Source organism: Typopeltis vanoorti, chromosome 23 (assembly GCF_054136105.1).
Source record: "Typopeltis vanoorti isolate ZY-2024b chromosome 23, IOZ_Tvanoo_1.0, whole genome shotgun sequence".
In the NCBI taxonomy this organism is placed as follows: Eukaryota; Metazoa; Arthropoda; class Arachnida; order Uropygi; family Thelyphonidae; genus Typopeltis; species Typopeltis vanoorti.
In genome coordinates, this window is record NC_143571.1 from 18,745,299 (window position 1) to 18,759,150 (window position 13,852).

General features: G+C 34.0%; 1 protein-coding gene across 10 annotated transcripts in view; it reads right to left on the reverse strand.

The window, feature by feature from the left end:
- The window catches only part of LOC150093662 (uncharacterized), a 442,983-nt gene extending 436,002 nt beyond the window's left edge, over positions 1 to 6,981 (reverse strand). For 3 of the 10 annotated variants that reach the window (XR_016550303.1, XR_016550304.1, XM_090412731.1), the window contains exon 1: positions 6,877 to 6,980. The gene's annotated coding sequence lies outside the window, so the exon portion shown is untranslated. Of the gene's footprint in view, positions 1 to 6,872 lie in introns of all 10 variants that reach the window. The other 7 variants (XR_016550302.1, XM_090412730.1, XM_090412727.1 and 4 more) reach the window with 5 other exon arrangements.
- Positions 6,982 to 13,852: the final 6,871 nt, after the last annotated feature.

Here is a 13,852-nt window from a genome sequence, read left to right on the forward strand (position 1 = left end):
GATGATCGGTCTCTTTTCTCACCGTATCTCTATATCATACCAATTAACAATGAAATATACATAACTATCTTATTTATTCACTGCGTAGTACATCAGTCAAGTAGTTCGCAGATTTCTACATTCTGAAGAATGTCGCTTGGTTGGTCTGTTCCTCCACCACAGATTCTCATTAAGATCTAGTTCTATCTAGTTCCTATAATGCTTTGTTTTTACTCATATCGAGAAGTCTGACAGTAATTCTGTTATTTTTTACGACGACTCATAGAAAAAAAAAAGTGCTTGTGACAACATGATTGTCAGTACGTATAGCGTCTATGGCAGCAGTGGCACAGTTTATCACTTGATAACATTTGTGACAGAGAAAGAGAGATCCGGTGTTTAGGTGAGGGAAGAATGACAGTGACTATTTAGTGTAGGTCGGCTTGGTTAGCAGAGTGGTTAGCTTAATCTCTCTCTCTATCCAAAAGGCTACGGGTTCGAATTCTGCCTAGGACACGGATGCTTGTGACTGTCTTTCACCTTCATATATTCATTCGTATATACACACACGCTCTCCCAATATTTAGTTGTGAGAGCGTGTGCTTCTCCCAATATCTGGGTGAAGACCTCAGATGGGAGAGGTCTTCACCCAGCTGTGGGAAAGATACATGCTGGATATCATCAATCAGTGTGAAGTCTAAGATGTCGTCAACTTGAATCGATTCCACTCAGTAGAACAGAGATTTTCTCCTCTTGTCATTATTGCTAACACAATTGGTTTTTTTTTTTCATATTCATGCAGTCCACTTAAGTTTTTTAAAATTACTTGTAAATAGTTACAGAGATTCCGCAACACTTAATTCAGGAACAAAAGACTTATAAGCACTCAAAGGCACATTTATCCACTGCGAATATCGCTAGATGGCATTAGATAAAACACTACCTCGATGCTATGAACCGGAACTGAAAAGGCAAAGCAACCAGTGACACTACTAAGGTCATAATGAAAAATAAGAAATGTGAATGAGATACTAATCATTGTTTATGCCAGTTAGGGAGGAGGGGGTAGTCTTTTTCGAAATGATATTGTGTTGAACGTTGTATCACTTTCACGCAGTGAGAGAAGTACAACAATCAACACACATACTTACCGCCAAATGTACTGCTTGAAAATACTCAGGAAAAATAAATAAAAACCATATGGAGGAATATTTAATGAGATTTTCAGTCCGTGCGTTGTAAATCTTGCATATCAGTCCAATGTTTTTATTAATTCTTAACTCCCCGACTGACCCTTTTACTGAAACGAAAAATCTTTGAGAAAGGGCAGATATTTTCAACAGAACCTTTCGTGTTTACAAACAATCCTTTCGGGATTTAGAAATTCCTTTCGGTAGATAAAATGTCTTGGTTATCATGTGAAAAAAAAAGCTTACGAATAAATATATATTCAGGGAATCTGGATTATAAATATATGCGAATAAACGAAAAGGTCTGCGATCGTTCTTGGACCTCATAATATATGATGATATTAATCAGATTTCATTTTGATTAAATGAATTATACAAATGGGTTAACGACTACAACAGTATAAAAAAAATCATCATATTGCTTTGGCTGATCAAAATGTTATAGGAGAAGGCAGATAATACATATAAACATATATTAAGATTTGTCCTTCATTTATATTCCGCGAGGTTTGACAATAAAACTGTCTCCTTTCTATGACTTCCGGCTCACTTATTTAATGTCAGCTCGCTATAGTAACATTTATAATATAATATAAAAATATAAATAAATACCTGATAAAATTCTAGTCCGCGGAGAAAATCCTCATAATTTTTCAAGTTAATTTATTAAACAGGATTAAAAATTATTTATGGATATAAATTTACGTATCCTTTAACGCAATTCCATTATTGCATTTTTCATATAAAGATTGTTATAAACAATAAAGTATACCTCATAATTATTGATGATGTGAAATTCGAGTTTTCTGGAAAGGCTTTCGATCAAACAATATTCTACCAGTTATTAATTTACAGTCATGCGTAATGAATGGTCAAGGAGAAATTTTATGTAGTTGTGTGGCAGATATCTTTCTGTCATGTGAAACCAGTCACGCTTTAAGTGATTTTTTTAAATCATATTTTTTTTTATCAAAAGTGCTCTCCATGCATGAAGCCAAGACCGAAATTGCAAAATGCGATTTTCTTTTATTATTATGGTCAGCAGTTATTTGATGTGACCCTTCTGAATGAATTAAAGAGTACATACGACATTTGTTGTCCTAAATTTGTAATTCCGTGACTGTCCTAACAATGAAAAACCTAACCCTTGGGATCAATGCAGTGTGTGTATAAACTATATCCCCTCCCGTAACACGCAAGCAGTCATTGCTCTAAAGAATGAGTCGACTCTTTCGACATAACAATCAGAAATAAGTAGGGTCATAATATAGGACCAGATGACACATATTTGACATTAATATGAATAATATTGCATGATGGTACCCATCATTTCTAATAGAAGTATCCATCATGCTCTTCATAGTATGGAAATCATTAATTTATCTAAACAATTATTTTGTGAATTGCACTGCCATTGATCATCCTTGCCGCTGTCTCTTGATAATATTATAATTTATCATAACTTGCAAATATAATGTACTACAGTGTATTTAGCGAAAGGAATATACTGGAGCAGTAAGATCATGTAAATTGGGTGTTTATAGTCAAAATATTAAACTCGTTTTGGTATGATTTACATTTCCTTTAAATTCTGAAGATCCATAATTATTTTACTTACATTACAACTCGAAAAATAACATTTTTGTGGATGATAAAATGTTATTTTTAACAAAAAAAAAAAAAAAACCTTAGAAATAAGAAACAGGCTGCATGAATCATTGCTGTGAGAGGGCGCTCTCACAGCAATGATTGCACATAGTATCAAGTCTGGAATTGTTTTATTCATGATTTTAAACAGTATTTCTTTAGTCAGAAATCAAAGATCTGTTTAATCAGTATTCTTGTGCTGCTCTACAATACAGAATTTTTTTTTTTTTTTTCATCTGATATAGATTTTTTTTTTTTGGTCACCAAGGAGAAGACGCATCCTTAATTTTTAGGATCATTAAACTGATTGTAACTGGTAATTATATCGACAAGTTAGAATTATCCCCTGTATAATCTCATGGCAACTAAGAATATATGAAGTGTTTCTCAATATACGTATTTAAAAAAAATTTGTTTACTCCATCTTATGTTTACTTTGTGGTGGTTTTAACAGTTTTAATTTGAAAAAAAAAAAAAGAAAAAAAAAAGCTTCCATTCCTTATTGCAGATTTTTTTTTTTTTAATACAGAGGGCGCTCTCACAGCAACTTTGCTCTATTTTAGCCCAGGGCAGAATATTGTCATTTTGCGTTATCATAGCTACGCTTTTAACCACATATTGGAATTTTAAATTTACTGATAACCTAATTTCTAAAAATATTTGAGTGCACGAATCAAACAGCAGATTTCTGCATGTCACTTGCTATTTTGTAGTGTGACAATTATGAAATTCGCTGGTATAAAAATTTTACTAACTCTAACAGAAACTTAATATAGATAAAAATCTCGGTTTAAAAAAAAAAAGTTTCTTTGTGTTTGACGGAAATCGAACTTAGCACTTGACAGCATCAATATTAATAGAGTGAAGAATACTTTGATTTTGAATGCTTTTTTTTTTTTTTTTTTTTTTTTTTTTTAAAGGGACTTGTTGTCCCATTGTGGCTAATAATGTAAATCAAATTCTTGTTTCCGAATCTGAAAGATCAAGCAAGTGACGCGACGAAGAAATTAAGCTTTCATTAATTAGGTTTTCGGGTATTTGCTCAGATTTAAGCGCAGTCCTTTTGACTAGCAACATGGTTTGCTGGCTTCCCGAGAAGACGGGGATCGATTTTCACTACTGACCCGAGGGAGAAATTTTCCAAGGCTTTCCTCTCTCTCATCCCCCCCCCCCCCAACACACACACACTTGGAAATGAATTGGTTCCCACACTTTGATAATAAGATTTTCTTGCGGAAGTGCTGAGATTTTATTTTCACAACTGGACAGCTGAAACGTTGTATCTAGCCAGGAATCTCAATTTAATCTTATAAGTCGTAGAAGTTAGCTACAAGAAGAAAAAAGAACAAGGGACCAGGTTAAGAATGTGCGCGTCACGTTTTAAAACTATTGAAAAGTTCTATTTTTTCCCCCATGCATTGTCAATGTAATAAGATCACATATACGAATATTTTGTCACTGGCAATTTCATTATGTTTCGTTATGATAATCAGTTTGATCTTTTTCCATAGTTGCCAGTGTGATGTAGTCGTTAATTATGAACTGTGACTGATAGTTAAAGTTAATGAAATAGCGTATGGCTCGAAACTACCCATAATTGCATTTGGCCTGCAATCAATAACAGTAGGGTCTTCTTCTAATGTTTGGTTTTATTCTTTGCGTTTATTTATCCAGCGGTAGAGAATTAATGTTCTCCACAACTTACTGGTTTTTCATTCTTTCCAAAAGGTAACGCGTTTTGAAACGATATTTATTGCGGAAATATGAGTACTAGAATGAAGTTGAATGTGACGATCAGTTGTTAACGTGTGGGATCCCGCAATTTCTTCATCCATCCCTTAGGACCGGCTGAGCCCTCCAATGAGAGATTTTAAGTATTATTTTTGACTGTAGATCCATGTGTGTTCACAGGCCGGTTTGCATGTTCTGAGGGACGAAAAATCCGAGTTCCCAAATGGAAAAAATAACCTACCTCCGTATGAGACCGGCTAACTCACCTTTCGTTGAAAGATTCCTCACGTCATAGACGAGAATCGAACCAGTACCGTCGACAGGGGATAGCATAGAGGAAGCCTGCCTCACGGCGCGGCTTAGTAAGGGCGCTCGTCCAGCCATATTGCGGTAGGCGCCGTCGCTAAGCTAACAATTCCTATGAACGTAGCAAGTACGAAAAGAAGTTTCTCCAAGCTTAAACTGATTAAATTATTCGAGAACAGCAATGACCCAAGAAAGATTGGTTTGTCTAACAACGATATTGATAGATGCGGACAACATAGTTTATTATAATTTAAATTTAGAAGAGCTTATGAACAGTTTTATTGTGCGATATCCCGTAGAGCACACATTTAATTAATATTATTATGTAATCGTTTTTTTGCATTAATGTTTCGCTTGTAATAAAAACAAAATAGCAATTGGAGATTTTCTTATATTCACATTAATTGTCTTATAATCCATCAGGGGCGATTTTTAATTGTTTGCCTCAGGGAGTGATCTAATCTGACGACCGTCCTGAATCGAACCCAGGTCTTTCCGACCAAAGGACTTCATCTATACTGACTAAGCTACGGAGGCTCTCCGAGATCAGTTCCGAGTGCGTTATATACAGTAGCTGATTTGGTTTTTTGTTCTTCAGTATTGTATTTTTTTTTTTCGACCAAATGTTTTAGTACTTGCGAAACATCAATTCTCATCGTAAATTATATCCGATAAAAAAACATTTTTTTTTTATCGGAATTAAATTCTATAATTCCGATTAAAAGCATTTCAGATTCTTTTTTAAAAACATTCAGATTCTTTTTCTATTAATATTTTAAATTAAATTCTTGTGTGTAAATTACATTATGAAAAACTTAAATTTGCTATATTTCCTGTTTATTTCTGGGGGAATTTCTTTTTAATTTTCAAATATTTAATCGGTTATAACGAGCATTTGTTATAGCGATTTCAATCTTTGCTGAAAAAATAAAGCAAAAAAAAAAAACAAAAAAACATTTATAATATTTTTGTTGTTGTTTTCTTTTCTGAAAACTCCAATTTTAACTGTTTATATGAGATATCGACTTGTAGTTTTCTTTAATCCATCGCGAAGACAATAATTAGGAAAGGGTAAAAAAAATGTATCAAGTCAAGCTATCCAAGATCTACACGCAGCCGCATTCAAGCACCTATAGAGATTTCTATATACTTTGCACACAAACAGATACATAACATATTAGAAAGATCTCAGTTCACAAGTGGTTGTTTCTTTCGATTCTTCAGTTACTTGCCGTTGAACTTACATGTCTATTCGTAGCTAATTCCCACGAAGAGAACATAAGACTGTTCTAGAATCCGGTTACAGTAGTTAGAGAATTACAGTGAACGCAATTAACTTCGAAGTACGGTATAACTGAAACCAGATTCAGTGACGTAATCTGCTCATATTCTACTCTATACTGCTCTTCTGTTGATTATCCAAATATTAAAAATCACGCCATGAGAATGAATACATTGATTCGAAATGCTTTTGCGAACATATTTTTTCTCGTATGAAAATGAATAAATTAAAATCGGATATCAGACTCAGTTTAAGAAGAAGGAAGGAAATAATATAGCGAATATTTGAATTACTTTTATATAGCATTAATATTTTTTCTCTTTTTAAATAAACCACCTTAAGTTATTTTCCGTTTTGTATGACATAATAAATAACATCAGTTTTAATAAAACTAAATAAATATATGAATAACTGAAATAACCCACGGCAACAACATTTCTAGTGAGGCTGCAACATCTCGATTGTAATTTCCAATGTTATAAATAGTGGACTGATATTGTTATATCTGACTTAACAAGTGGTTATCACACAAACAGGAATCCTTTGTGCCATTTCGCCTGCAGGAAATTAGCGAATGGGATGACCTCCAGCAGTTCGTATCTGCTCGCTACTAAAACAATAGCATTATACTCGCATCTCACCTCGGTACATCCACCGTTTGTTTCGCGGTGACAACCCATTACCAAACCTCCTAGATTAATTACTATATCAAGCTAGAACATGCCAAGTCAACTTACCTACCTCTGATATGAAACTTTGCGAACAGACGATCAGATTTCCTCGCAGGCAGTGGACACTAAGTACATCTGTGTAAGCGGAGAGATGAACACACTGCCGCTTCTATCAAGCAGGAAGTCATATGAATATTGCGACTCGTCGTTCTGTAAGATCTCGTGTAGTTGCGTTTCCTGTATGAAGTAATGGAAGGATTGGAGATTATCATCGTGTGATACAACCCTCGGCGCATAGGTAGATGAGAGACTTTTATGCAATCTACCTTCCCCCCACTTCCAACACACTACACACTTGTTTGTTAGCAATTTCCTATTTCCTCTCTTTCTGCAGTCGTTTGTGACTGGAATATGGGATAAATGTGTTGTTCACGTGGTATTTGCATTCGGTAGACGAAATTAGACATCACGAATAGTGCTCTTAATGGAAAACAGTTAGTGATGGAGTGTTGAACCGTAACTGAGAGTGGCATTAGTTAAAGTAGTGCTTACCTATTTCCACTTTCCGATCATGCATCAGCCTCACTCTTATTATAGTATCTCCAATTGCAATTAGCTATAGAGCAAACGAGGTGGCTGGATGACTTAACAACACAAAAATTGCGAACTTTATATATATATATATATATATATATATATATACACACACACACAGTGGCGGCTCGTGGCTTAAAATCGTGGGGGTGCTGCAACCTTCGAAATATACATACACACTGTAAGTACAGTGTATTGTATACGTGTTTGGATAAAATATCAAAATTATGATAAAAATTTAAAAAAAATTAAACATGAAAAAATGTTGTTTATTACCAATAAAATTATACAGTTTAGCATAATTCAAAATTACTTAAAAGTCAAGTAATCAACGAGTCAATTAATTTACAATAATCATGCATGGTGGGTCTACTGTAGAATACTCGATGTTCAGTTTCAAGTTTTTCTTTGTTGATCATGGGATATGCTTCAGTGGTCAATTTTATTTCTTCTGTAGGCAATTTATTCTTAAAATTAGCTAATTTATCCTTGTTAAATAATTTAGCAGCTACTAAATGTTTAGTGAAAGAATACCTTGCATTTCTGAGGTCATAATTGTCAATAATCCCCATAATGCTCTAAAATAAAAACTATAACAAATGTTATGCTTTTAATTGTAATGTCCAAATATTTAAAGAGACGGAGTAAACACGATAAGCACGACGAACACTCTACTACTGGCGCAAACTGCATATAAACAACAGTGGAACTGTGCGAAGGACATGCCGCATTACGGTAATAGCTCGTATCTCACTATGACATGAATATGCTTGCGCGCGCGTAGCAATATGACACTGGTAAACACAGTGCTGCAGCGTCCTTCGCCCTCCTAAGTGCTACAAGATGGATTTTTATTATGCAAAATAAGAGAATTATATACGATTGTTGATGATAAAATTAAATATTACAAGCAAATATAAATAAATTAATAAATATATTTATATATCTCGAAAAAAATTGGGGTTGCTGCAGTTCCGCAGTGCCTATGCACGAGCATTGGCACTGCGGAACTTAGGTTATTCATTAAGAAGAGGCATTTCTGAAGCATCCACTAGAACACATTCCATTTTCCTTCCTAGGTGCATTATTCATTTGGGATTAGTCTGTGCATCAGCCCGCTATATATTGCACCTGTGTATGTAACATAATAGCTAGGCACGTCAGGTGTAAATGACCTGGATTCATTTTTCATAGTAGTATGAAACGCACTGTTGTAAGGGACTTTCAAACAAAAATGAGTTGGCCAGTCTCGTGCTCAGGTATCAGGATTTTTGTTTGTTTCTTTGTTTGAGAGAAAATCGGGTTTTACCTCCTTCACAACATCGTAATGACTTGAAAATCCACGCAATTTAAGTAACTTTACTGCTCTTCTATAGCGCAGTGGTAAGTGACAAGGTATTTCTGTTTTTGGAAAAAATCCGGTTCGAATCTCCTCTGGGACTAGAAGAATCCTTTTTTAGCTTCAAGTGAGTCAGTCACTTGCATGATGGTTGTTCCTTCCAGGAACTCGGACTTTTGATTCTTGCAAAACAAACAAATTCATATCCTTAGTTGCTTTACTTTAGACTAAACAACGAATTAACTCGAAGCATATCTTCATTTCAAATATTCGATTATCATTAAACAAAATTTACATGCCTATTTTCACAATACAATTGATAATATTCAATTTGTTACAAAGACGAGTAAGTGTGGAATAATTTACTTTGCAACGATGTGTATGGGAGATTCTGAAGTGATATATATATATATATATATTTAGTTCAATATTATGCAACTGAATTGTATACGGCGCTTAAAGTAGTAAGATAGAATAATAATAATAATAATAATAATAATAATAATAAACTGTAGATCGATTTAATTCACTTCCTCTTTATTAATATAGGAAAGTTAAAGAGATCTTTTTTTTTTTTTTTTTTTTGATAGAGAGTTAACAAGCTGAGGAGAAAATCCACGCAGTTTAAATACATTTTACTGCTCTTCCATAGTGCAGTTGCAAGTGACGCGGTATTTGGTGTATTTCTGGTTGGAAAAAATCTGGGTTCGACTCCATTATTATTATTATAACTCCATAAGCCCAACCAGAAGCGTCTTCTACAATACAGACGATTGATTTTCTTGAAACTTAGTCCATTAACACTTACGATAAGCGGGCTAACTCTCGCCAGTATATTTGCCTTATTGGCCGAGATAGACAAATAATTAGACAAATCATTCATGAAGAGATGCCATCCAGACATCACAAGTTAGTCATATAAGGCCCAATAGAGTTAAGGGTACTATAGGGACATATAGAGAATAAAGGGCCCTATGGCCCTTTATTCTCTCTCAATTAACTTGGTCGAAATAACTATGCCTAATAGTTACTGGAAAGATGGTGAAGAAAGAAAAAAAAAAGAGAACAACCGGAGAAAATTCGAATAATCATATAGAGAATATGCTTAACACCAGACTATGAACATGTCTCATAACCAGAAATGATTTTCGCCTATTTGATTGGCCTACTTATCAGAATCAATAATCGCTATTTTTATCGAGATTCAGAAGTGATTTTCATGGGTAAAGTAGTAGGACTGACTATGTGAATGCGTCCTCAACATATTTCCCAGTCCATCGTTGTCAACTGAATTGATAAATTTTGTCTTTGGTTAAGCGGAAAAAATGCAATAATATACTTGTACGCATCATTCATTAACGAGACGATGCATTCTGTTTATTAAATACCATTCATAACAAACAATTATGTACATCTTCGAATCTCGTTGTTTAATTTTTTGTACACTAAAATGTTTATATTTAAAATAAAATGGAGATGGATCGAATCTATTTTAGTATTGATTTCAAATACCGGCCTTCATTAAATTATGCCACACTAGACGGAGCTGTTATAGATGTGCAGAGGGATAAAATGGATAACTATACATGATCAAAAATGGTGCTTAGAACTGCAGTGATAAATTCCAAATGCGTAACCCGTAAAATCTTCAACATATTTTGGAAATACATACGATACATTTTACTTCTCTCTAGAAGTATCACACTAACCTCTAATTCCGACAGAAGTGTAATTAGAATTTTTTTTAAAAAAAATCTTTAAGCATAGAATTTTCATTCCATGTGTCTCCATCTGCAGTATGACAGCTTTAAATGATGGAACAATAGCATATGCGCGTAAATGACAGAAGGCTTAACAATGCACATATGCTATGGTATGATTGGTATACAGGAATTGTTCGTTGAGCAACGAGATCTAATTATAATCGAAGTCCTAGTAATGTTTAGCAAAATATATTATACTTGATAAGAAATTATACTCGTGTATTAATCCTTTATTCTTGTCAAGTATAATATACTTTGTAATCCATTAGTAAAACTTACTACAAAGTTTAATAAAAGTCATACAGAATTTAAGATTGGTGTAGTATTAATATTTCAACGGTGGAGATAACTGTAGAGTGTAGGGATCCGTTCAATCGTAGTAGGAACGCTCTACGATTGAACGGATACGCTCTACGCTATAGTCTTTCAACGAGGAACGTCTTCTTATCTAGCACTTGAGTATTTTTTCGGATGAACCTGCGTGTGTGTGCTTGGGGTAATAGCATGCCATGTAAGCCTAGACTGTTCCGGTTCATGATACCTGACGAAAGACAAGAAGCTTATCTTTAGCAGAAGCCAATAAATGAAGAAAACGTTCGGACAGGATCAAATACAACTTGAAGGGCAAGAGTTCTAAGCATCTTAGTAATGCGCTCAGATAATACAATGTCAACTTACGTCTTGGTTAAAAAAAGTACGTAAGGATGCTTTTTAATACAATACATGTAACGCCTATAATGATAACATTCATACACTAAAGTAAGACAATATTGCGAATTTCTTAAAAAAAAACGTATTGCTCTTTCATAAAAAAATAACAAAATATTGATAGCATCAAGTCTGTTGTTTCCTGGTTCTTCTATCTCGACTAAAGATTGTTCTTAAAACCTTCTTACGCTCTCCGGTTCTATCAGTAATTATCATGTGGTTTGAATATGTTATGATTTTCACTTTCCAGACCAGTTATCAACGTATAGTGGATTCGTATGAGTACTTACAGAACATTAGTGGCTGGACAAGAGTTAAAAGTCACTTCATGGCTCCAATAAGCAGAAACGTCGGTCACACACCGAGCCATGAAAATCATCTATCTAAAGACATTTACAAACATTTATTCTACAGTGGGATTCTAACACGCGCTTGACCAACAAGGACGGCTGGAAATTAGTCCATATCCAAATTATTTCTAAAAGATCTTTAACATCGAATCACGGTCCCATTGTTTATCCTTCTGTTCTGTATAAAGAAAGAGAGAAGTCCATTAATAGACAACTTCCAATCTACTCCACCTTGTAACTTGTCAAATGATCGGTGATTGGAAATATTGATTCCGTCACCGATTTGCAAGAATGTGTACGTCACTGATCTTGGATCAATGTCGTGCATACCGTGTCTTACTATTATCATTATTACGTGACACCTCTAAGGAGTCTATTGATTGCATATATATGGCTGGTTTGCCATAATCAAAATTATTGGTAGGAATATCTCTGCTACACAACTGTAATGATATAGGCTAATTCGTGTTTACTTGTAAAGTTCTTACACATACTCTTTTTTTTTTTTATCATAGACGTAATTCAAATAATTTATTTTGTCTTTTCAAAGTAGATTATTCTGCTTCCAGAGCCCAGTTAATTTCTTCACTGCTTATAAAAGCTCTCTGAAAGCTTTCTGAATAAGCTGGCATAGGAAATATTGTACAGCACAACTAAAAAAGAACTATTAGAATGTGTTCTACGAACGGAGCCGTCGCCAGATTAGATCGCGCCCTGAAGCAAACAATTAAATATCGCCCCTGATGGATTATAAGATAAAAATATAAAAAAATCTCCAATTGCTGATTTATTTTTATTACAAGAGAAACATTAATGCAAAACGATTACATAATAATATTAATTAAATGTGTGCTCTACGGGGATATCGCACAATAAAACTGTTTTTAAGCTCTTCTAAATTTAAATTCTAAGCAATGTCCGCCTCTATCGATATAGTTGCTAGAACAACCAATCTTTCTTGGATCATTGCTGTTCGCAAATAATTTTTAATCAGTTTAAGCTTGAAAAAATTTCTTTCCGCACTTGCAGGAATTGTTAGCGTAGCGACAGTGCTTACCGCAATATGGCTGAACGAGCGCCCTTATTAAGCCGCGCCATGAGGCAGGCTGCCTCTATGCTTCACTCTGTCGACGGTACTGACTACGAATTATGGGAATGTTAGTCTTAATATTATTCATTACAAATAATCTTTAAATATTATTTACATTACAGATAACTTTTTGTGATGAATTATTTATATCACTCCCCCCCCCCAAGGGATGACGTAATCTGTATATTTGCTTTAATTAGAATTCCGATAATTCACCGAGTAAACAGGACGATTATACACGTCCTGTTCACAAATACCTATTTTTACAGACTACCTATCAGTAATTAATACTAATTGAGAAATATAGTAAATCTTTTTTAATGAAGGAGAGTTGGGATAAGTGACATACCTAAGTAAATAAATGGACCATTGTCATTTATTTAATAACAGACAATTCCAATATTCATATTTGCTCAGGAGTTGGCTCGTTCATCAAAAGGGAGAACACGGGGATCACTCTATTATATTAAGAAAAAAAAAATTCTTCTTCGCTATCGCTCTATTCATCTTCTCGTGTTTGCTTATCTGACCAGTATAATCCCCCATGACACTAGTTACAGCAGGTTTTCTGCATACATGGCCTTTAAAAAATTTGCATAACGAAATTCTTTCCTAGAGCGGTATTAGTCAGAAAATTACCTGCTAAATTACATTCATATTTCACTGCAAACTATTAGGGCTTAATGAAAGAGCAGTGTTTGGACAGCACATTGGCAGCTACTCTCCAGAGAGAGAGAGAGAGAGAGAAAGAGAATTCTTCTTTATACAAGTAATTCTTGGGCGAGGATTTCACTTACTCCTTCTTAGACATTCAAGTATGACCTTCGCTTTCCTTTAGCATATCTTATGTTTTCATTTCATTTGCCATAGTTATCATTCTTGTGGAGAACTCTAATGTCATCTCTCCCATGAAAATTGTAATTTAAAACCATGCTTTTTATTGGTCTTTAAAATTTTGTTCACTCGTGTAAGAACTTCGATTAGTATTTGAAAATTCTAAAATTGTTTTAGTATTTTTTAAATATATTCTAAAAACTTTTAAAACGTTTTTAGACAGTACCAATTATTAAAATAATTAAGAGGTCAATCATAATTATGAACTCATCTCTTTATTTATTTATTTTTCCTGAAATGATGAAAATAAATAAAAAAAAAATCGATACCATTTCGTAGATGAAATCAATTACGCGTTAAATCTCAAG